The 24,153-nt window shown below is 39.3% G+C and overlaps 1 protein-coding gene across 1 annotated transcript in view; it reads right to left on the bottom strand.

The window, feature by feature from the left end:
* Nucleotides 1-24,153, bottom strand: part of Dpp10 (dipeptidyl peptidase like 10) — a 706,326-nt gene that overhangs the window by 468,628 nt on the left and 213,545 nt on the right. The gene's annotated exons all lie outside the window — the stretch shown is intronic.

Here is a 24,153-nt window from a genome sequence, read left to right on the forward strand (position 1 = left end):
ATGAGGCCCTTGCCTCGTTGTAAGGGAGCAGAAATCTACTCCATCTAAACAAATTTCATTTATTTATTTTTATTTAGGTGTATGTGGATGTGTCTGTATGCTTGCCAGATGTGTGCAGCTTCCCACAGAGGCCAGAGGAGTGCAACAGATCCTCTGTAGCTGGATAACTGTGATCTGTCCAACATGGGTGCTGGGAAATGAACTCTGATCCTTGGAAGAGCAAGCAGCCTTGGTGATGCTGATCCATTTCTCCAGCTCCAGAGTATCCTGTCTAGATTAGAAGACACTGTTGGGTGGATCTCTGTATCTGGAAGGCAGAAGTATAGTGCCTGCCATCCCAGAGCTTACATGGTTCAGAAATTTCCAAGTCTCAGTGCTATTGAGTTTTTGGTTTATGTGGATTCTCTCCACATATTATAATATAAAATTTCATCTGTTGCTCTTCCCACTAACAGCCAGTAGCATCATCATGATAATAATCATAATAACTTTTAAAATGTTTCATTGTACCATGTTTACTGGGAAGCATTCATACACATAAGCGCAGGCCTACATTCACATACAAAAATAAACTAAACAAAATGTTTTTAAACGTATACACACATCAATTTTAGTGATTTCAGGTTCATGAAATTAACCTACTTCAGCCTATTATCTTGTCAACTCATCAGAATAATGTAGAGAACAATAGAAAGAATGATCCCATTACATTGTCACCTCAGCCCTTCAGCACCACAGGTAAGGAAGCCAAGATGTCCACCACATACAAGGCCTGTGTGCTAGCCCTCAAACAGGCTCCCAAGGGGAAAATTCACGTATCATCCGTTCCTAGGACCTTTCCGCTTCTATCTTTGAAACCAAGAGTTTACTTTCAAGCTTTGATCCCTCCAAGAAATTTCCTCTTCTTTCATTTGGACTTTAGCTAAAATCTATACTAGCTTAAACAAAAGATTGGTCACAGCTGAGGGAATCTAAGGCTGCCAGCTAACATAATTAAATACCTATTCACTGGGCTTCCAAAGAAAGGCAACATATAGAAAATAAGTCTCACACAAGAATAAGTGAGTACAATGTTGATTTTGTTATTTAAAACCCATTTCATTTGTTAACTGTGTTTAACCAAGAGCCTTTTCTACTCCTACAGAAGACTGAAGTTTAGCTAACAGCACCAGTGTGGAGAGGCCCAAAGCTACCTATACCCAGCTTAGTGATTAAATACCCTCTTCTGACCTCTATGGGCAACTGCACATGTGTGTATCCATGCACAGAGGGACACACATATACACACAAATTCTTAAAATTTAAGTTAATGATTTACATTTTAAAAATTTACAATTATCTATTTAGTGTGTCTTTCTGTGTGTACTATGTGTGTGTGCACAAGAATATGCCAAAGCTCATGTGTGGGTGTCAGATTACAACCTTCCAAAGTTGTTCCTTTCAACACATGGCTCCTAAAGTTCAAACTCAGGTCATGAAACAAGGCAGTAAGTGCTTTTCCCATCTCACAATCTTACCAGCCTTCTGAATCTTTTCTTTTGTCGTTTGTTACTCTGTTTGTTTGTTATTGGTATGATTTCATATAGCCCAATTATGGCTGACCTTAAACTTACGGTGTTGCTTAACCTGTCTGTAATCCTTCTTAACAGTATGATTAACCATTTAATACAGTTCCTCATATTGTGGTGACCCCCCCCAGCACAAAATTATCTTTTTTCTATTTTATAACTGTAATTTTCTATTATTAAAAGTCATAATACAAGGGAATAAACTGTAATTAATATAAAAATAAAATTTAATTTAAAAAGTCATAATATAAATATTGGCTATGCAAAATATCTGAGTGTGACCCTTGCGGGGTCACAGTGTACATGCTGAGAGCCACTGCCTTAAACTTTTGATTTTGCCTCTGCCTCCCACATGCAAGGATGATTGGCGTGCACGGTACACATCTGCCTATTCTCTGCCACAGTTAAGTCTCTCATTCTAACCCTAAAGGAACCCTTGGCTTTTGTCATTTCCTGCCCAGAGGCACTCAACCTTGAGAAGAATGATATTGTACCCCATTCTTGCCAGCCGCAGGGATTCTCTCTCAAATCCCCACACTAGCCTCCTATCCACAGAAACTGTTACTGGCATATCTGACAGTGGAGCCTTAGCTAAGGTCATGCCCCTAATGTGGTCATTGACCTTCTGTCCACTGAGTACTTCACTTGGTGATTTACTATTCGAGAATGATATACACACACTGAGACAGTACTCGTCTGCTTCTCAGTGAGTGGTTAAATTACTTTCAAGCACTTATGCTCTGTGCTTTGGGAAGCCTCTCAGAACTATCTTTAATATTTTAATCTATAATTAGATAAAATCATCTAGAATTTATTGTAGAACTCCTGGATTCTATTTGTTCCTAGGATGCCAGGTAATGAAGAATCCCAGTACCCTATAATGAATAATAGAATAATAATCCCAGCTTTCTACTCTTACATTAGTCTGATATCTTTTTTTAACAAAGAAAATATTCAGAGTGTGTGTGTGTGTGTGTGTGTGTGTGTGTGTGTGTATGTGTGTGTGTTTATGAGAGCATGGGCATGTGAACATGCCAGAAGATGATATTGAATCTGCTGATCCTAAATTTGCAGGTGGTTGTGAGCTGCCTGTTGTAGATGATGGTTACAGAATCTGGGTCCTCTGCATGATCAGTACCTATGTGCTGATTCATGTCTCTAGTCTTCTGTCATCTGATCTTAATTGTTAATAAAATACTACTCAGTCATTAAGTACAAGGACATCATGAAATTTGCAGGCAAATGTATGTAAATATCATCTTGAGTGAGGAAACTCAGGCCTAGAAAGACACACATGTTATGTACTCACTCATAAGTGGATATTATCATTATAGTTCGGGATAACCAAGCTACAGCCCACAGACTCAAAGAAACCAAGTAACAAGAAGGACTCATAGAGGATGCTTGAATCCTACTAAGAAAGGAAAACAAAATAGACCTCTTTAGTGGTGGGAGAGAGGGATCTGAGTGAGGGCATGGGTAGAGAGAGGAATGAGGGAAGGGTCAGGTTGGAGGATAGGAAGGATGGAGTGAGAGGGCTGAGAGAGAAGAAAAAGGGAAATTGGGGTTGGGGTATTTCTGAAACAAGCTGGAGGCCAGGAATGGGGGAGGCTCCTGGATATGGGAATGACACTAGCTGAGACTCCTAGCAGTGGCAGAATGATGTGGCCACATCCTGTAACCAAGCAGGACTTCCAGTGGCTGGAGTGGAAAACTAACACACCCACAAAATCCTGGACCCAAAATTTGTCCTGCCTACAAGATGTGCAGGGATAAAAGATGGAAAAGAGATTTAGGGAATGACCAATCATTGACTGGCCCGACTTGAGACCCAATCCATGGAGGAGACCCAACTCCTGACCCGATTAATGATTCTCTACTATTTTTGCAGGCAGGAACCTAGTATAAGTTATCTGAGAAGCTTCATCCAGCAGTTAATAGAAACAGATGCAGAGACCCACAGCCAAACATTAGGTGAAACTCAGGGAGTCTTGTGGAAGAGTTAGAGAAAGGACTGAGGAATCTGGAGGGGTCAAGGACACTGCAAAAAGACCCACAGAGCCAACTAACCTGGGACAGTGGGGGCCCATAGAGACTGAACCACCAACCAAAGAACATGCATGGACTGGTGCTAGGGCTCCTACACACACAAAGCTGATGACCTGCTGGGTCCTCAAGGGGGTCCCCTAACAACTGGAGCAGGGGCTATGTCTAACTTGGACTCTGTTGCCTCCCTCTGGATCCCATTCCCCTAGCAGGGTTATGTAGTCTTGCCTTAGTGAAAGAGGAGACACTTATGACTGATGTGACAAGATGTGCCATGGGTTAGTACTAGGGGAGGGGAGGATGGCGGAATTTGGAAGGAGGATGGGACTGGGCGGAGAGAAGAGAATGGGGTTGCTATTGCCATGTAAAAGGAACATGTAAATAAACCAATGAAGATAAAAATTACATTTGCAGATTGCAATAGTGGAAAATGCCCCCTTTCAGTGGACTAGGGGCAGGGAATAGGGGCAAGAGGGAGGGAGGTTGGACTGGGGGAAGTTGAGGGTAAGGGCTTCAATTGGGATTTAAAATTAATAAATTGTAAATAAAAAACCTAAAAATTAAAATATATATATATTTTTAATTAACATAATATAATGTATCTAGCAGATTATGTGCTTATAAGTGAGGAAGGAAGGGACTATAGATGGCTCTCTATGCAAGCATGAAGACTTGAATTAAGATCCATACAACCCGTGTATAAGCCAGGTTTAAATTCACATGTCTATAACGCTGCAAGTATACACACACACCATACACATACATATATTAGTTAATTAATTAATTACGTAATCCAATTATTAGGTGAGAATGGAAATGCTATTTGCATTTCACCTATATGTTTCATTTAAGTTTCATTTAAGTTTGTGGAGTAATTGCTTTCTTCAAGGACTAAAAAAAGACATGTTACTTTAAGATCCACTTGTCAAATACAATGAATGCAGAAGGCCAGCACGGAAGCAATTGGCTCATGCACCATTTCATGGACTCTAGGTATGCACTGTCTTTATAAAGTCATATGTGAAAAGAACACAGTTCTTGACGAAAAACAGCCTGAGGCTTTATCATCAGAAAACTCAATATAAAGTAAAATCCTGAGATGATCAATGTGCTGCTTCTTCATATGTGCTGTAATTAATCCTGTTTCTGAACTGGTTTTTCCTTGAATACACTTTCTTTTTGTTTAAATTCCTTATCCTTACCTGTTAATGTTAGACAACTTAATTTTACAAATCCTCCAAAACTCTGAATAGCAGAGACTCAGGGCTGTAGAGGTGGTTCAGTCAGTAACATACAGTGTAAGCATGAGTTTAAATTCTCAGCACTCATGTAAATACCCTGGCATGTTGGTGATCCTAGAACTATGGAGGCAGAGACAGAAAGGTCCCTGGAGTTCACTGGCAAGCTGGTCTTGTTGAACTGATGAACTTCAAGTTCAGTGAGAGATCATGTCTCAAGACAGTAACATGGACAACAAATACCTGTATCAGAGAAGACCTGTCTATTCCTGGGCTCATATATATATATATATATATATATATATGGCATAGAAGTCATTCATATGCATTATTCACAAGAACAGAGGACAAAATGGAATCCACTTGCACCCATATCAATAGGGCCCCTCCAGTTATTTCTGTCAATGTTGTTTTTCTATCATATTGTTTATTTTTTAAATAAATTTATGTCATTCCTATTTATAATTTTACTACTAATCACACCAGTCCTTCTGGTAAACAGCTGCTTTTGGGATGGAGTTATGTGTGTGTGTGTGTGTGTGTGTGTCTGTCTGTATGTATGTATGTATGACAATGATAATTATACCATGGATTATAGAGGTTTATGTGTGATGGGCTATATTCCAATCATTTTGCTCAATAAAACTTTACAACAATTTAATAGAATGAAGGGAGCCCTTTCAGAGAATTGTGATGATTCTTTGCATCTATTGGATCTTATAATGGTTAAAACTACAATGTCTTATTTATTGCCTATCCCAGGAATAGTTGTTGGAATACAAAGAGAGATATCAAAGATGACCTGCACAATTAATAAATTATTAATATTACACATAAATATTAGCAAACATTAATGAAGAGATAGGTGAATTTAGGACCACAGATGTACAAAATAAAGCACTATAGATTATTTAATGTTCAAACATAATCTTGGTTGTCAACAGTTTCCTGGCATATGTTGTTTTAATGTGTCAAATTTTCCCCATAACACTGATGGTGAAAATAATTATATACATAAAGAGAGAGACAAAATCCCTCAAGTGACCTTTGAATGGCCATCATGGCTAAGATGGCATGTTGGCTATTTTTGGTTATCGAATTGACTACATCTTGAATTGGCTGAAACCCAAAAATAAAGGGGATAACTGTGAATATTTTTTTAACTTGATTGGAAATAGGAAGATCCACTTGTAATCTGTATCTTTGAGGTAGAAAGACATGCCTTTAATCCAAATCTAACTTGAGTCTCACCTTCTCCCGGAAGCCTATATGAGGACATGGAAAAAGAAAGCTTTTGCTTTTTGCCTGCTTGCTCTCTTCTTGCTAGGGAGTCTATTCCTTCATGGTCATTGGAGCCTACTTTTCCAGGATACTAGCATATATTGAAGAAATTCAGCTGAGAAATTCAGGATTCCGGACTGAGACTGAGAAACTACTGGATTCTTAGAAATCCCACTTACTGTTCATAGTCAGCCGGCCATTAATGGAATAGTTAGACTGAAACCTGTATTTCATTATACTAAATCCCATAGATAAACAGATAAATAGATATAGATAGATACATACATGATAGGTAGATAGAGAGAGATATGGATGGATAGAAAGAGCGAGATTCATTCTATAAGTTCTACTACTTTAGAAAATCCTAATACAGATGGCTTTCCCTTTTCTTAGTCTTCTGTTAGATAGTTGTATCATTCTTTTATGTGTGTCTATATCAATTAAGACTATCCATAGAGACAATGCATTCAACCATGGCCTCTATTAAAACCATTATTATTTTTTCCTTAAAAAAATGGAAATGGGGAGATGTAGAAGGACAAGGGGGTCCCTGTGCTTACAAATAGCAGTAGAAAAACCAGAATTGTTAAGCACACAGGATTTTTCTCCAGCAGAAGGCATATACACAACCTGTTGTCTATCAAGAAGGATGGGAATGGATGTTGTTTGATGGATGGACGAGCTTTTGCTATTCATCTCAATCCTCCTTAGCCTGAGTATTGTCTCTCAGTCAATAGAACCCATTCTTATGAATGAAATCTGACATGCTTTGCGAAAGAGCTCTACTTTTATTTTATTATTTTATTAGAAACCCTTCTTTCTTAGATCCTTATCCTGTGCATTGTTTCTGAGTCAAAAGAATTCATTCTTGTGGATGAAGTCACAGGTACTTTGTATTTTGCAAAGAACTTTTGGTACAGTCATGCCTTAAGCTTTATTCTGATAACTGTCATGAGGCAATCCCTTCCCAAAGTTATACAGTATTTAAATATGAAAAAAAACTATTTAGGGGTCATACTCTGGAAGTTTGAACCAGCACAGCTAACTAAGTCACCCCAAGCCAGGCTTCCTTCTGGCCTCTTTCAATTAATGTCTCTTCTGGCAGTGGAGTTTGCAGGAACCCCTACAGATGCCTTGGATTTTCTATGTATTCTCTTTGTCCCTAAACGTTCAGGCCGTCTCTCTATGTGACCTAGTGGGTTTCTGATCTTTAGGTACATGCTTCTGGAACATACAAACAGAACCCTAGCCTCCACCAAACCCAAAACAAAGACTACCATCACACAGCGTCTATGGCCGGAGGCAGGTGTTTTGCCATGTTACTGTAATTACCTACTATGGATGTTTCTACCAATGTATTAGAGAAGCATTTTGAGTTATAACTTTTATTTTTGTTTTGTTCCTACAAGTGCATCATAGAACAATTACTAAATTAGAATGAAACCTGGAGTAACTTTTCTGTGTTCTTGGACCATGGTTACTCATATTTGGCCCCAGAATGAATTACCTTTTGCTCTCTTTGGTTTTGCTTTGGCATGGGATTGAGGGAACCACATTTTTGAAGATGATAGTATGCGCTCTTAATCCTCTTCAGTATTCTAATATTTGGGTATAACTTGCTTTGTCATTTATTTTTCTCAGCCTGTTTTTTTTTTTTTTTTTACTTATGTTATCTTATTAAATAATTAATTTTTTTTTACAATTTATTCACTTTGTATCTCAGTTGTATCCCCTTCCTCCCTCTTCCCTACCCATCCCTCTTCCCTAGTTCACTGATATGGGAGGTCCTAGCCTATCAGGGCCCATCAGGACTGCCTGGATCTTCTTCCTCTGTAGGCTGGCTTTTTACATGTCCTTAAAAACCACAATACATTATCAAAGTAAAAAATATAAAAAAATATAACTTATTATATTTAATGTATTTCAAGGATATTATGAAAAGACCAGTACAAGTAGTCTATGAAAAGATGTCTAATGTTTTTTGATACTCTTAAACAGTTTGTCAACAAACTGAAGTTACTCATAGTTCCTCTTTGGGGTTGGAGGACATAAGTTTGGTTTCTAGTACCAATAACAGGTGGCTAACAAACACCTGTAACTCCAGCTCCACAAGACTCAACATGTTCTCCTGTCTCCATAGGCTCTTGTGTGTACATGCACAAACACACTGAACTTAATTAAAATGAATCTTCTTAAAAAGTTACAACTCCTCCTTGAGAGAATAAAGCTAAAACACACACACACACACACACACACACACACACGAATTTCCAACAGGAAATAAGTTCAATTTTTCTGAAGTTCTAAAAATCACAAATTAGAAACTTTAGTGTGATTACTCATATAAAATCAACCACACAAAATTATACTTGCACAGAAAACATACAATAGTCTATCTTTCTTCCTATACTGTAACTATGGTTAATTTTAGTCTACTCTATAAGTCAGTCTCACAAAGCTCCCTCCCTATTTTTTATGGGGGGGTTGTTTTGTTTTTATTACATCAATCTTTCTTAAAAATAATAGGTTGAGTGAGTGGGTTGGGGACCCTCTTATGCTTCTTCCTCAGTTAGCATAGTTCACTTCCAGAAAAACATGTAGCCTGCAACCAACATTTATAACACACACACAGACCCAATATATACATATTTATTGTATTGCATATGTGTGTGTGTATATATATATATATATATATATATATATATATATATATATATATATAACATATATATATATATATGTTAATACATCATCTCACCATCTTCTCTGTCACCAAGCCTTACAGAACAACAAAACTGGCATGAATACAGAAAAGGGAGCCGTTCCTCTGGCAGCATTATGCTAAAGGATATTAGTAAATTATCTTGAAAGGAAGACAAAGGTATTTTATAGAGAAAGAATATGTTATGCGATGAGGACACTATGTTGACTATCCAGCACATTAAGTATTTACATTTGAATTAAAAATCAAAACTCACATCTGGAGCACTTTCCGGAACTCCCTTAGGCTTACCTCTCAGCTGCCCTACACCCTGTCCTTTCCTCTTACTCAGTTCAGAAGCCTATTATACTCTCCAGAAAGTATCCAATTATGTAATAGAATCAGTCTTTTAGAGGTCAGCACATCCAGCCCCAGCAGTCTGTCTCAGGCTCCTCTTCCTCTGAGACACATTGTTTCCTTGTGGACTGGGTCATGGGATTGCTTACCCAGGATGCACTTGGCATTCCTAAAGCACCCTTCCTTCCCTCCCATTTAAAATTCAGCTACTCACTGCCTTTTTCCATTAGTCTGCATATGCACATATTTAAGCTTCCAAGGGAGTTAGGCAAGGTAGAGCTCCCATGCAAATAGTCTATTAGAGCAGAATCAGTATGTATATTCTCTTTCTATGGACAATTGATTATGCCCTATTAGTCAGACTGAAAACTGCTTAAATTGACCTCAGCAATAAATGATACAGCTTTCATCTGAGTGACCAGTGCCAACAAAGCAGAGAACAAAACCTTAATATATATATATGTGCTACCTAAATTCAGATATCTAAACAGTTCAATCCCCAAGCTTTTTATATATATAATCATGTGTGCAATTTACTGAGTTGATTTTAATTTATATTTAATCTCATCTAGTTGTACTTTAAATATACATCTAATAAACATAAGAGATTTAAAATGCAGGTAATAAAGAAGAAACAGTCAGTAGCAGTGGTGGTATACAGCTGCAGTCCAAAGATTCAGAATGCTGAGGCAGAAATACTACCTAAAGCTTGAGACTAACCTGGGCTACACAGAGAGATCCTATCTGAAATAGTAATTAGAACCCAAACAACAAGAACAGCAAAATAGAACAAACAGAACAAACAAAATAACCGAAATGTAATGATGAAACAGACTTCTAGAAAGCATAGTAATTTTTCTCCTTGTTTTTTAATACATTTATTCATTTTACATTCCAATCACAGCCCCCTACTTCCTCTTTCTTCCACCTTCCCACTCTCTTCACCCTTTCTCCCCTCCCCTTCTCCTCAGAACAGTGGAGGCTCCTGCTCCCTTACAAACTCGTCCCAGACCATCAAGTTGCACCAGGGCTTCAATTTTTTCAGCTTCTTTTTCTTTTTATGTATATGAGTGTTTTGCCTGAATATGTGTTTGTGCACCACATGGATGCATTGTCTGCAGAGGTCAAAAGAAGGAATATCCAGGGGGACTGGAGTTACAGCTGGTTGTGAGTCAGCATGTAGATGTCAGGAATTGAACCTGGGTCCTGTGGAAGAACGATCAGTGTTCTTGACCACTGAGCCATTTCTCCAGCTTCCATGCTGTATATTTAATTATATTATTTTTAATTTACTACATTATGTCTTCCTCCTATCCACTTGAAATTTAGCATGCTATTTCATCAATAGATGAACATCAGAAATAAAAAGAGCATTGTCGGGCTTGAGATGGAGCTCAGTAATAACTTGTATATTATGAAAATGACACTTATTTTGAGATTCACATCACAGACATTTTAGCATATGCTAACATTAAATGTTGAACCATGCACACAAAGTAGCAGAAAAAGGGAAAGAAAAATGAGTTTTTTTTCTGTATATAAACGTAGTCACCTCAACAATGAGCCATATTTTCTGAACCTCCCTTTTCTCATTTGCACCCATCAGCGAACACTTTAGGTTATGAAGTCTAGCTCCTACCATTGGGGTGAAACACAATCACCAACAATATAAGGAATCAAGAAGAGACATTTTGGTTAGGTGTGCACTCTCCTCAGGTTTGAGTTCCCATGTAGTATTTTTGAAAAAAGGATTTGCCTTACTGAGTGACTTCAGGATTGTATGTCATTGTAGAACGCTGAGCTTATCTCTTCCTAACAAATGGCTTCAGTGGATAAGAAAAGGAGACATGAGCTTGGGAGGGGAGTGGAATGGGTAGGTATGGGAAAAGTTAGATGAGAGGAAACAGAGGTAAGTTTGACCAAAATAGATGAAATTCTTAAACAATAAATTAAAATGTAAAATATTAAATTGACATTAAAACAAATACATGTTTTACATTTTTAAGTTATTTAAAAATAAATTATAATTTAACGCAATCTTCTAATATAAGGCTTTATAAATTCCTAAATATTTCCAAAAGAGTAGTGACTTATGGTTAAATGAAAAACTGACTGCCACACAGAAATTAAACAGAAAATATTGTACTACCCTACCCCTGTTTTGTTGTTGTTGTTGTTTTGTTTTGTTTTGTTTTTTTGGTGGTTTTGTTTTGTTTTGTTTTTGTCTTTATAATTGGCAAGAAAAAATTAGGGACTACATTTAGACTGGTTTTAAACTTTACTGGCTGCTGATTGCTTTGACTGCCTTTATGATGAGCAGCTTCTGCTGTGTGAAATCTCAGGATGGAATGGAGTTACAAGTTCCAGCAAGACTGCAATTGCATGGTTTGCAGGAGGTACGTGTGTGTGTATGTGTGTGTGTGTGTGTGTGTGTGTGTTTGTGTATGTGTTTGTGTATGTGTGTCTGCATGTGTTAGGGGGTATGTTTGTGAGACTTTATGTCAAGTGTATGCAGCTGGCCTTGGATTCCAGAAGAGAGCATCTGAGCCCCTGCAGCTAGAGTTACAGGAGGCTGTGAGTTGACAAATGTGGGGACTGGGAACTATACGTGCATCTTGTGGAAGATTAAAAAAAAAAAAAAAAAAAAAAGAGTTACAATTTCTGATCAGTCTCTCTGGCTCCTGGTGTACATTCTGGGTCATCTTGTGGAAGAAACTGCTCATATATAGTGGCTACATACGGGATTCAGCCACACTGAAAATTGTGTATTATTTTTCTGTTTTGTATAAGATTTACTTAACAACAGAGCTATCACTTCTCACCTGCTCCAGAAATATTTGTTTGTTTTTATTTATATAATTTTTCTAATTAGATCTTTTCTAATGAGAGAGAAAATGAAAGGGCATAGCTTTTGGGGGGTGGGGAGATGGGAAGGTGGGGAGGAGCTGGGGAAGTCGGAGGAGAGGAAGTCATGATCAGAATATAGTGCATAAAATTTCCTATTTTTACTTTAAAAAGAAAAGTATTATCATTTGCTTTTTAAATTAGGAGTATGTGTGTGTATCTGTGTTGATATATATATACAGGAGCACAGTGCTCACAGAGTCCAAAATAGGACATCACATCCCCTGAAGATGGAGTTGTAACTGGTTATGATCTGTTCCACATTGCTCCTGAAAATTGAACTTGAGTTCTCTATTAACTGGCTATTAACTATGGCTATTAACTGTTGAGCCACATCTTTTCCTCCTACTTAATATTTCTTACTTTCCTTTTCATGTACTATTGTGAAACCATGATGGCCTTTAAGTCATTTCTTTGTTATTTGATATGATCTTAGGCTGTTTATTATCTATCACCATTGCTGGAAGAACACCTGGAGACAAGCATGATTACTTGTCAATAATCACTCATACAGTTTCTACCCCATAGGAAACTTCTGCCATTGGCACCTTAGCTTCTAGAGCTCTCCATTCCTCTCTCTTTACTCAACAAAGTGCAAGCTCTACTGCAGTTTCAGGAGTAACATAATGCCTTGTGTTCAAGAAAAGAAAACCCTACTTTCTCATAATCTCACCAATATATTCAGCATGCAAGATTTCAAACTCTAGCCTTTTCCTTTTAATGTTATTTTGTGATTAATTTAGACGTGTAATTATCTTGGATACTTTTGTCAATTTGTTTATTCTTTGACAATTTCATATATGCATGTAATACATCCTGGTTATTTTCACAATCCCCCATTACTATCTATCAATGCCCTCGCTCTCTCCCTAAAATGTTTCTTCCCCCAAAACATCCAGCCTTAAGCGCTCAGCCATCATGATTTTTTTGAGTGTGAGAGAGACACACTGAATTTAATTAGGTACACTAGCATGAGCACGGAGGGTGTGTGTTTACTCGAGCAAGGCCAAGCTCCAGGCTTAAACTGTATATGATGGGAGCAGTCTTTCCCTGACTCCTGAATGCCCTGATGTTTGCTCGCCTTTAGTATAAGAAGGCTATTTGGTCCATATAGATTCCCTGATCTCTGTGAGCCAAATTGAGTCCCTGTCAGTTGATTTTTTGGGCCTTGTTCTCGTGGCATCCTTGATCTGCCTGGCCGCTCCAATCCTTCTTCCTCTTCTTCCTCCTCAGCAGGACTCCATGAGCTCCACCTAATATTTGGCTATGAGACTGTGCATGTGCTCCTACCATTTGCTGGATGAAGTCTCTCTGGTCTCTATGTTAATCATTATGTGAGGCTTAATAATGACTCAGCACATCCTAGGAGTATGACAAACTATGGTTTGGAGGTTTTGTGGCTGGGTTGGTGTCCCAGTCTCTCCAGTTGAAGCCCTGTCTGGTTACTAAGAGTTTTTGCTAGTGTTACCTTCATAGTGAAACTCTATGGAGTTTCAAATGTATTGGGTTTCTACTTCACTCCCTGAATGCCCCTAATTCCAGTAGTCTCTCCCAGAATTCTTAACCACCATCTTCTCCCACCTGATCTCTCCTGTTCCCATTTCCATCCCCCCCAGTCCACCTCCAAAATATCTATTCTATTTTCCCTTCCCATTAATATCTTTACATCCTCTCTTAAGCCCTCCTTGTTAGTTGGCTTCTCTGGGTCTGTGGATTGCATGATTATTCTTTATTTTACAGCTAATATGCATGTATGAGTGAATACACAATATATTTTTCTTTCAGTCTGGATTGCCTCATTCAGTATATTTTTTTCTAGTTCCATTCTTTGCCACCATATTTTATGTCATTCTTTTTTTAGTAACTGACTAACAATTCATAGTGAAAATGTGCCACCTTTTAAAATCAATTTTTTAGCTGAAGGATGTCGAGGTTGTTTCCAGTGAGTGGTTGTTATGAATAAAGCTGCTATCTGCATATATGTTATAGCTAAGCAGCTTGTAGGATTTCTAACAGTAGGAATGGTGGCAGTCTCCAACTCTTTTACCTGCCTTTGGGACCTTTTACATTCTACTTGGTTGCCTTGTCCAACCTTGATGTGAGACTATGTTTCTGGTTTTATGATAGTTTGTTAGGCTGTATTCAGCTGATGTCCCTGGAAGATCTGTTCTTTTAGGAGGGGAAGTGAAGGGGAGTAGATCTTGGGGAAAGAGGAGGTTAGAAGAGAGATGTGGGGGAGGGGAGAGAAGCAAAACTTTAGTCAGAATGTAATTAATATATGAGAGAATAATAAATAAAAAGGGAAAAGAGAGAGAGAGAAGGCTACTTGAGGATGCTAAATGGGCAGCCGAGGGGTCCTAGAGGACTAGACAAAGAAAATTTCAACCTCACCACAGAGTCTTTTGTATAAGACCCCAACAAAATCTTATGATACCTACTGACTCAGAATTGAAATTTTTGAATATATTTCACCCCTAGGTATAGCCTATTCATCTATGTGAGACAGGCTTTCCTGCCAAATTGTCAGACATTCCTGATACCTCACTTTATCAGTAAAGTTAAAGATACTTTACTTGTGTTAAGATACTTTGCATTTTCCATTCTTCAGTTAACATCCTGTATCATCTTTGAATATAAATCATTGGAAATGGAATGTTCCAGAACTCCAAGAGAAGGTTCAGCCCATGTCTGCATTATTAATATACTATTCAAACAGGTGCCCCATGGTTCATTTTAAATACCACCAGGGGTCATTTTAATGGTTTGATTATATTTTAAAGCTTTTTTAGTTTTTTTTTTTATAGAGTTAAAGTGGCATATATTTTTTGTGGTAAAATCGACTCTTTTAAGTTATATAGAAAAGAAAGAGGTGGCCTATTTTTTTAAATACAACTGGGAAACTTTATTTCAGAGTAGTGGACATTGCCCTTAGAGAAACAAAAGGCAGAATCCTGGTGACAACTGTGGACTCCTTCACTTAGTGCCAGTGCTAAAACTGATACCCTTCAAGAGGAAACTGTACACAGGGTCTCTGTCACCCACCTGAAATGAATAGGCCTCATTAGTTGTCTTAGGATGAGCTCATTATTCTTTCTTTCAGCCGTTGAACACTAGGCTCTCACTGTATTCTCCTGGCACTGAGACTCAACACGTATTTTCAGGGTGGTGCCGCTCACTACACAGGACCTCTACTGACATGCATCCTGCTTGTAGCTGCATGCACACACCATGGAGATGTTCTCCAAGGGGACAGGACACTTTGCTTTGAAAGAATGGTCATTTCCTAATTGCACAAATGCACCAGTTTTTCAAATCATACACTCCCCTGTCTCCTACAGTTTTCCATGCCTGTTTCCTCTTTCACTTTCACTGAATGGTCAAGCCACACAGAAAAAATGGAGGCAATCAGAAGAGGGCTATCACTCCTGCTAGCACCTCTGAATGCACTCAGCTCTGTGTGTAGGCATGACACTACTTTGTTATTATCTATCGTGTTACCCTTTACTAAAAACATCTCAGTGTGTGGCCTAAATCCCATCCTTTGACCATCTTCGAGAATGACCATCTAGCACTTGCTGTCACTTTTCTTGCACACATAACACCTTATTTCAGCAAAGTATCCCTGTCAATGCATTGCACTCTAAAATGCACTTCATTAAAACAAAAATCCAGTTGAGTTTCTTTCTGCAGTTATGCAGAGATTCATAACCTTAGTCGAAGAAATAAGAATAAGTCACTGTAATTTCCATCTCTAACTGGGATCCCTTTTTCAGACTTCTACAATCTAAAGTTCAGGGTGTATGGTGGAAGAGGAGGATGGGAAGGAAGGGAGCTGTGAAAAGGTCCCTTCTGAACATGCCTACTGTGCTCATGAACTCACAGAGATCGTGGATGCTTGAAAAAGAGCTAATTATGACCAAGCCAGCCAATATCTCATCATGGATGAGGGAGGAACTATTGGCATTGTATGGCTTCTGGGGGAGGATGAAACACTTTCATTTGGGTGTGGCAACTAGTAAGTTTTCTGTGCTCTAGTGGATGGTCCCATACCTATGTCTATATGAGCAACAATGACTGAACTTGGATATTAAGAGAAAGAGATGACTAGATGGGGATACATTAAACTGATTCAGGTAGAGCTGGAGGAAAAGATATGGAAGGATATAATTGTACTTCAATATCTACAGACGTAAAATTCTCAACAACAAACTTAGTATTTTTTCATTTGACCTATATCCACATTCAGTAATAGTTACCATATTGTCTTGTATTTCCTTCCTACATGGAAATGTCTTGGGAGAGTTGATTCTACTTCTTCTCACCATTTCTTACACATTCTTGGCCCCATTTTAATCATGCTTCCATGACTTCACAGGAAACTCCAGCATCATGATCTCTGTGTTATTATAATCAATGTTCTGTTCTGCAGACAGTAATCTGACCCCAGCAACACTAAAAGGACAACTTTGTCCAGTTGCATTTACGTTCTTTAGCTGGACGCTGAAGCTGAGTCCAATGTATTACAATGCACATACACTGAGGAACTAGAACCTGAATCTCCAGCATGGATTTCTCTTCGTGTTTAGATGCATATACTTCCATGGCTACTTGACATTCTCACTTGGGTGTCTCTGCAACGTAATCAATTTTATGTGCTAAATTGACTGAGTTGTGCTGCACAGGTGTTTGATCACACATGATAGTAGGTGTTGCTTTTATTTTTTAAATGCAATTAATATTTAAATGAGCACACTCTGACTAAAAAAAATACTGTTTTTTGTTTTTTTGTTTGTTTGTTTGTTTTTTTAATTTTATTTTTTTATTATCAGTTACATTTTAACTCTGTATCCCAGCCATGTCCCGATCCCTCATTCCCTCCCAGTCCCTCCTTCCCTCCCTCATCTCCACCGTGCCCCTTGCCAAGTCCACTAATAGGGGGGACCTCCTCCCCATTCATCTGATCCTGTTTTATCAGGTATCTTCAGGACTGCTGCAAAGCCCTCCTCTGTGGCAGAGTACAGGGAATCATAAGAAAGAAGGGGAGTTAGTCTGATGAGGAAAGGATAGGAGCTCCACAAGGACCAAAGATATCTGGGCACAGGGTCTTTTCTGAGACTGACATGCAATCAAGGACCATGTATGAATGTAACCTAGAACCTCTGCTCAGATGTAGCCTGTGGTAGCTCAGTAATCAATTGGTTTCCCATAGTGAGGGGAACAAGGACTGTTTCTAACAGGAACTCAATGACTGGCTCTTTGGCCTCCCCACCCCCCAAGGGAGGAGCAGTCCTGTTAGGCCACAGAGGAGAGCTTTGCAGCCAGTCCTGAAAAAATTACTCTTTATATTGCACTGTAAGCTTACCTCATTATTCACATGCTTTATATACAAGATTGGGGGTCTCTGTGGAATAATGAATTTTTCCTACAGACTGCCTTTGGATTCAAGACCACAGCACCATTGCTTGCCAAAATTTATAGCTTGTTGGCCTCCTGTACATTTCGTTTTTTTTTTGTTGTTGTTGTTGTTGTTGTTGTTTTTTAGTTCTTAAAGATATTGCTATTTTATTAATTACAGATTATTCACTTTGTATCCCACCTATAGCTCCCTCTCTCTTCCCCTCCCAAACACACTCTCCCTCCCTCTTCCCCCCTCATCACCCCCCCCCTCAAGTCCACTGATAGTGGAGGTCCTCCTCCCTTCCATCTGATCCTAGCCTATCAGGTCTCATCAGGAGTGGCTGCATTGTCCTCCTCTGTGGCCTGGTAAGGCTGCTCCAACCTGAGGGGGAGGTGATCAAAGAGCCAACCACTGAGTTCATGTCAGAGACAGTCTCTGTTCCCATTACTAAGGAACCCACTTGGACACTGATCTACCATGGGCTACATCCATGCAGGGGTTCTAGGTAATATCCATGAATGGTCCTTTTTTAAGATCACACTTTATTTATTTATTTATTTAGTGTGTGTTCACGAGCATGCACACATGCACGTGTGTGTCATGGTGTACAAATAAAAGTCAGAGGACAGCTTTTGGAGTTCTCTGTGTGCTTCAACTAGGTGATTCCTGAGGATCAAACTCCGAAAGTTAGGTTCAGTACAGGTGACTTTGCTAGGCCATCTCGCTGTCTCCAACTGCAAGGTTTAGACTTCTCATCTACTATCCCAGCAGTTCCAATTTTAAATTAATTGTGAACTCTTTTCCCTCTTCCTGGGATACAAAGTGAATAAATTGTAATAAATAAATAAATAGAATCCAGCAATGAACAGAAAAAAATATTTGCAATTTTGGAAGAATAACATGAACGTCAACTAGGTAGACATTCTCAGAAGATAAAGATTTTTGATTTAACCTACACATTTAATCAAAGCTACCATTTTAGCTTATTTCCATAATACTTTTTGAAACAAAGATAATTGGATATTCTATAATTAAAATAGTATTGCTATACAAATTAATCATGTAGAGGTAAACATTATAAGTTTAAAGTTAGTTTTAAAGTATTTTCATTAATAAACACATTTATAGTATATATTATATTACAATTATCAAATATTTGGACCACTGAAAAAAATAAAAATGATGACATACATATTCCCATACCATCCATTATACAGAAGGATTTGTTTATATCATGATTTATTTTCCACTGACAGAAGGTCAAGATCTCTATTTTCACATTCACATTTGTAAATTCCACTTAAGTTGGGCCTGCATATGTTTTATGCCAACGGCAAGAACAAAGACAAGCAAGACTGATTTTATGCATTAGCAGAAAATTAAGGGAAGGCCATGTATTTGAGCACTACAGTCCATAGAACTTGTACTAAAGAAAGGTGCGATTAAGTTTCTGGACCTGTGCACTTGGCAAGCTTTCATATATTCAAGTTCTGGCATTCGGCCCTTAATGGAGCTTTTAATTAATGCAGACCTTCATCCTTCCCATTTCCCTTTACCTATTATCATATACTCAAGGACAGGCTAGAGATGAGCCCTGTAGAAATGGCTAGTATGACAGAGAGGATTGATGCACATGGGTACTGATGCCAAGACAGAAACAGAAGCAACTGTTAGTATGAATCTCTTCTCTGAGATGAGGCCAGAAAACTCCCCAGGGGTGTTATCAAGACTGGAATTGATCATATAGGTAGTCACATAAATCAAGTAATAATAACAATGAAATTGACCAAGGCACAGCCCTAGGAGCAATGCTAAATGTAAGAGAGAAGGGGAAGGGAGTGAGAAAAAAAAGGAAGAATATATATGGTAGGAGGAGCAAGGACAGTGGAAGGAAGAAGACAAAGAGGATGACAGCAAGGAGGAGGCAGAGAAGGAAGAGGATCTAGAAGAGGTCAACGAAAAAGAAACAAAGGAAGAGGAGAAGGAAGAAAGGGAGAAAGATTAAGAAGAATGTGAAGAAAAAAGAAAGAGTGACAAAGACGTGTCAGGCCAGTCAGGAAGATAAGAGCAGGGAAATAAAATTCCTCAGGGAATCAGGTGAGTAAGGGTGGAGCAGGGGCGAGTTCCCAGACTAGGGATGAAGCACAAGAAGAGCATGGGGATGCCTGTCTCCGAGTAAGCAATTTGGCCTCTTATCAGATGTCAAGCACTCTAAACTCTGCTTCAAAGCCTCTTCTATAGTCAGAGTTATTCTTTGAGATCTGGCTTTGGACATTCTCCTACAGTTGTTGATCTTGGATACCCTCTTTCCCCAAAATGAAGATTCCTCGTTCACTTTTAAATTTACTCTGCTGTTTGCTTGGACCTTACAGGAGTTACTAACTATTTAAGCAAAGCTTCTTTCAGATTTTTTTCCATAGATCATAGCAGAGTTCCAGGGATAAACTGAAATACATTAATGAATACCTATTGTCATGAAATGTATCTCAGCATTAAAAATTGCCATGAAATGTGCATTGTGGAAATGATAGCTTATTCAAAAACAATTTCTGACGCCACATAGGGTAAAAAAAAAAACTATTAATTATTCACATAAGTGGAATTAACTGGTTCCCTGCTATACAATTGGAAATAAAATAAGTGCTAGGATGAAAGATGAGAACGAGAGAAACCTGCCTGTTGGGGGACCTTAGACACAGAGGGGCAATTCCAGGTACCAGGAGAGGACAGACATCCAGAGACCTGCCTGCTTCCATGACACACTTAAGCCCGCTTGCCCTCATGCCATGAAACACAAGTACAGAAGTCCACCCACACGCCTGTCAGCTGTAAGTGTGCAAGTATGTGGTGACAGATGGGAAAGAAAAGAGAATCAGATACAGTTTGAACATTATGAAAGAAAATGGAACTAGAGATTCAAAGGTGGAAAAGAATAACCTGTTGTGAATAGCCAGCCCTGCTACCTGGGGCTATGGCAAATTCTCAGCCTATTTCTTGGTATGAAGCCATGCACAGGCCAGTGTCAATGTACCTAGCTCATATTACTACTACTAGAGACCATGGGGAACTTTCCTGGTCTGGGAAGTTGTCTGGGACCAGGTAGATGTCCACGAGGTGTGCAGAACTGGCCCTGCCCCTCACTGTGGCACTCCAGAGATCTGGTCCCACATCTTACCACTGGGGAGACTAGAACTTGTGCCTCACTGGGGCAGCACAGTGGAGCTGAACCTGATGGCAGGGGTAGGGGGATCCAGCTCCTGAGGGCATGAGCATGGGAGAGGTGACCCATCCACTTATCTGTTTTGAGATGGCAAAGGGGTGATGACCTTCCCACCTTCACCCCTTGTCACCTGTGGCAGTTGGGAGACCTGGCCCAGGGGTCAAGAGTGTGGGTGAACTGCCCCTGCCCCTCACTAGCTGGGAAGTGGGCCTTGCCCCTCACTTGGGCAGCAACAGTAGAGTTGGCTTTGATGGTAAAGACATTGTTGAGCCAGCTGGCCCTCAGGATGTGAGCACTGGAGAGCTGGCCCAGGCCCTGTCCATTTGCAGCACTTGGGACAGTGAGCCCCACGCCTTGACTGGGCAGCACAGTGTAGCTGGCTCTGGTGGCACTGCTGCAGGTGAGCTGGCCCCAAGGACATGAAAGCCAAAGAGCTGACCCCTGCTGGTGGCTGGTTTGGGCGGGCTAGCTGCAGCAGTGCTGTAGACCTTGCCCTGGTGGTGCAGATGAGGGACTGCTAGCATGCTGACCAGCTCAGCTACAGCCAGGCCCAGATCCAGGGCTTCCAGTTGGCCCACCTAAAAATGGACATTTCTGTGAACTCTTGGAGCATGAGAAAGGGCCAGTTCTGCTGACCCGAAGCTGTAGAATCTCCACAACACTGGGGAACAACAGAATGATGAAAAGTCACAGTGAGGATCCTGTATTAATGGTGTGGTAGAAGCCAGAGGCCTGACCCGACTCACTGCAATGAAATTTGTGGGACACACTGACACAACACAGCTTCCACAACTAAATGTTCTCTATTTGTTTTGTTTATTTGTTTGTTTGGGTTTTTTAATTTTATTTGCAAGGGAAGAAGGCAGATACAAGGGGACAGGGAGATGAGTTGGACTAAGGTGCATGAACAAACTCACAAAGAATCAATAGAAAGTTGGAAAAAAGAGACGACTACAGAGTGCCACGCCTAGAAGTCAGCAGAGAGACTCTGACAGGGAAAGATGGAGTTCTAGCTTATGCATTTTTTCTCTGTATTTGGGCAAGGTGTTTCTCTTATCTTATAATGCATTCACTCGTCCATCGATGATAGGATGACAAGGTCATACAATGTCATTTACAAAGCCAGTCTGTTCAAGGATGTAGTAGAATCCTGAAATCTCATCCTATGTAAGTATAATTTCAAGTATGAAAATCACACAGCTTTTTAACATAATACCTAACAGTTCCTCCTAAACCTGATACGACAGGTTAGTAAAATGGACGGGAATGGTAAATGAATTTCTTCACAACATCATGTGTGTGTACTCAATTTTTGACCCTAAATCAAACACACACACACACACACACACACACACACACACACACACACGCACGTACACATGTTTGTGTAAATATATTCTATATCTAAGTGTACATAGATGAATATACATATGTGTATATATACATGTATAAAATTGTAAATAGATGTATGTGAATGTGTGTAAGCTTGTGTATGTTAATGCATCTGGCTATGCAAGTGTACACACATACGTGTATGTGTAAATTTGTATGTGTGTGTGCAAATCTAGTTATATCTAATTGTATGCATCTACATATGCCTATATATGAATGTATGTCAACATGTATATTTGTATGTATACAATTTCTGCAGCCAAAGAGTAGACAGAGTTCCAGAGGCATTAGGTTTGAATGGAGTACTAAGAGTCGATTACATTTTTTACAGAAGGGCAAATGAACAGGAGCTATGAAATTGGCCTCCAGCCCACCACGCTGAAACAGGGCAGAAACCCACACCTGGATTTCAGTCAGAAACCAAGCTGTCCTGGAGTTGCCTCCACGCAGAGTGTCTGCAGAGTGTATTCTTGATGTCCAATCAGCTTTCATTCATCATGCCGCAGATGCAGCTGCATTTGCAGTCACGATTGACACATTTAACACTTAGTTTAATGAAGATAAAGATTTCTCTAATTCAGATATATTTGTGTTATTTGAATATATTGTTCTGATCACAAAAGTAACACTAACTTACTGAGTTTTAAAAGTACAGAGTATTTAAAGAAGAAATCTAATTTATGCATGTCTTAGTTACTTTTTTATTGCTGTGAAGAGACACCACAACCAAGGCAACTTATTAAAAAAGCATTTAATTGAGCTCCTTGCTTACCGTTTCAAAGGATGAGTCCATGATCATCACAGTATAGAATACTGTAGCAAGCACACAGGCATGGTGCTGAAGCATTACCTGAGAGCTTATATATCATTATTCATAAGTAGCAGGTATAGAGAGAGATCAGCCCTGGCATGGACTTTTAAATCCTCAATGCTCTCCCCAGTGACATACCTCTTCACAACAACAACAATGGCAACAACAGCAAAATATGTCCTAATCGTTTCCCCGAGAAAATTCCACCAACTATAGACCAAGGACTCAATTATATGAGCCTGAGGAGATATTCTCACTCAAACCAGTACAATATCCACCTTGACAGACAAAGATAACCTACCCTAGGGTCTGAGTGCCATGGAGGCCACAGCATTTGCTGCTTCTGACATTCATATTCTTCAAGTTCATCGATTATACTGACTGTTTTTCTGTAAACAGAAAACAGCCTGTTTTCTGATCTCTTGTTTCTTGTGTTTCTCTTTGTGTCTTTTCTCGACATTACACAACTAATCGAAGAGATGGCCAGTCACTGCTCAGCAGAAGGAGCTTTGCGGTTTTTTCAGATCAGTTTACTTGATACTCTCGCTCTCTGACCATGCTACTGAAACCTGTTTCTTCCTCAGGCCACCTCCTCTTGTGAATGAGCCACGGCTAAGGTGCTATGACTTCATCGCACAGTGCTGGTGACCACACATCACAAAAACTGAGTGTGGACACTGCATACATAGGAACATAGCTCATAAGCCAGTATCTTTCACTACCATAGCAAATTCTGGGGAGTAAACTCAGGGCATCAAGCTCGATGGCAAGGATCTTGCCTTCTGAGCCACCTCACTTGCCCAAATAACATTTCTAACATAAAGAAGCATAGCACCAATCAAAATCCTTCATTGCTCCTGGTATAAATGGGATGTCCCATTAATTCCCCAGCAACCATCTACTAGATCTACATTGAGCTAGGAATAAAAACAGGCCATCATCCCTCCCAGTAACATTTTAAGGTCTTGATTTCCTTAAATAACAAGAGTGAAGATTGAGAAGAAAGGCCTACTTAGTATACTAAATATCTAAGGATGGACAACACACACATTTTCTCTATATTTATTAGACTTCTAAAATGCCTCAGTCACGTTGGGTGTGGTGGTACATTCCTGTAATCCCAGCACTCAGGTAGGCAGGGATGAGCAGATCTCCATGAGTTCATGGCTAGCCTTGTCTACAAAGCAAGTCCAAGACAACCAAGGTTACACAGAGAAACCCTCTCTCAAAAACAAAG

This window comes from Psammomys obesus, unplaced genomic scaffold (genome assembly GCF_907164565.1).
Source record: "Psammomys obesus unplaced genomic scaffold, mPsaObe1.curated_primary_1811, whole genome shotgun sequence".
In the NCBI taxonomy this organism is placed as follows: Eukaryota; Metazoa; Chordata; class Mammalia; order Rodentia; family Muridae; genus Psammomys; species Psammomys obesus.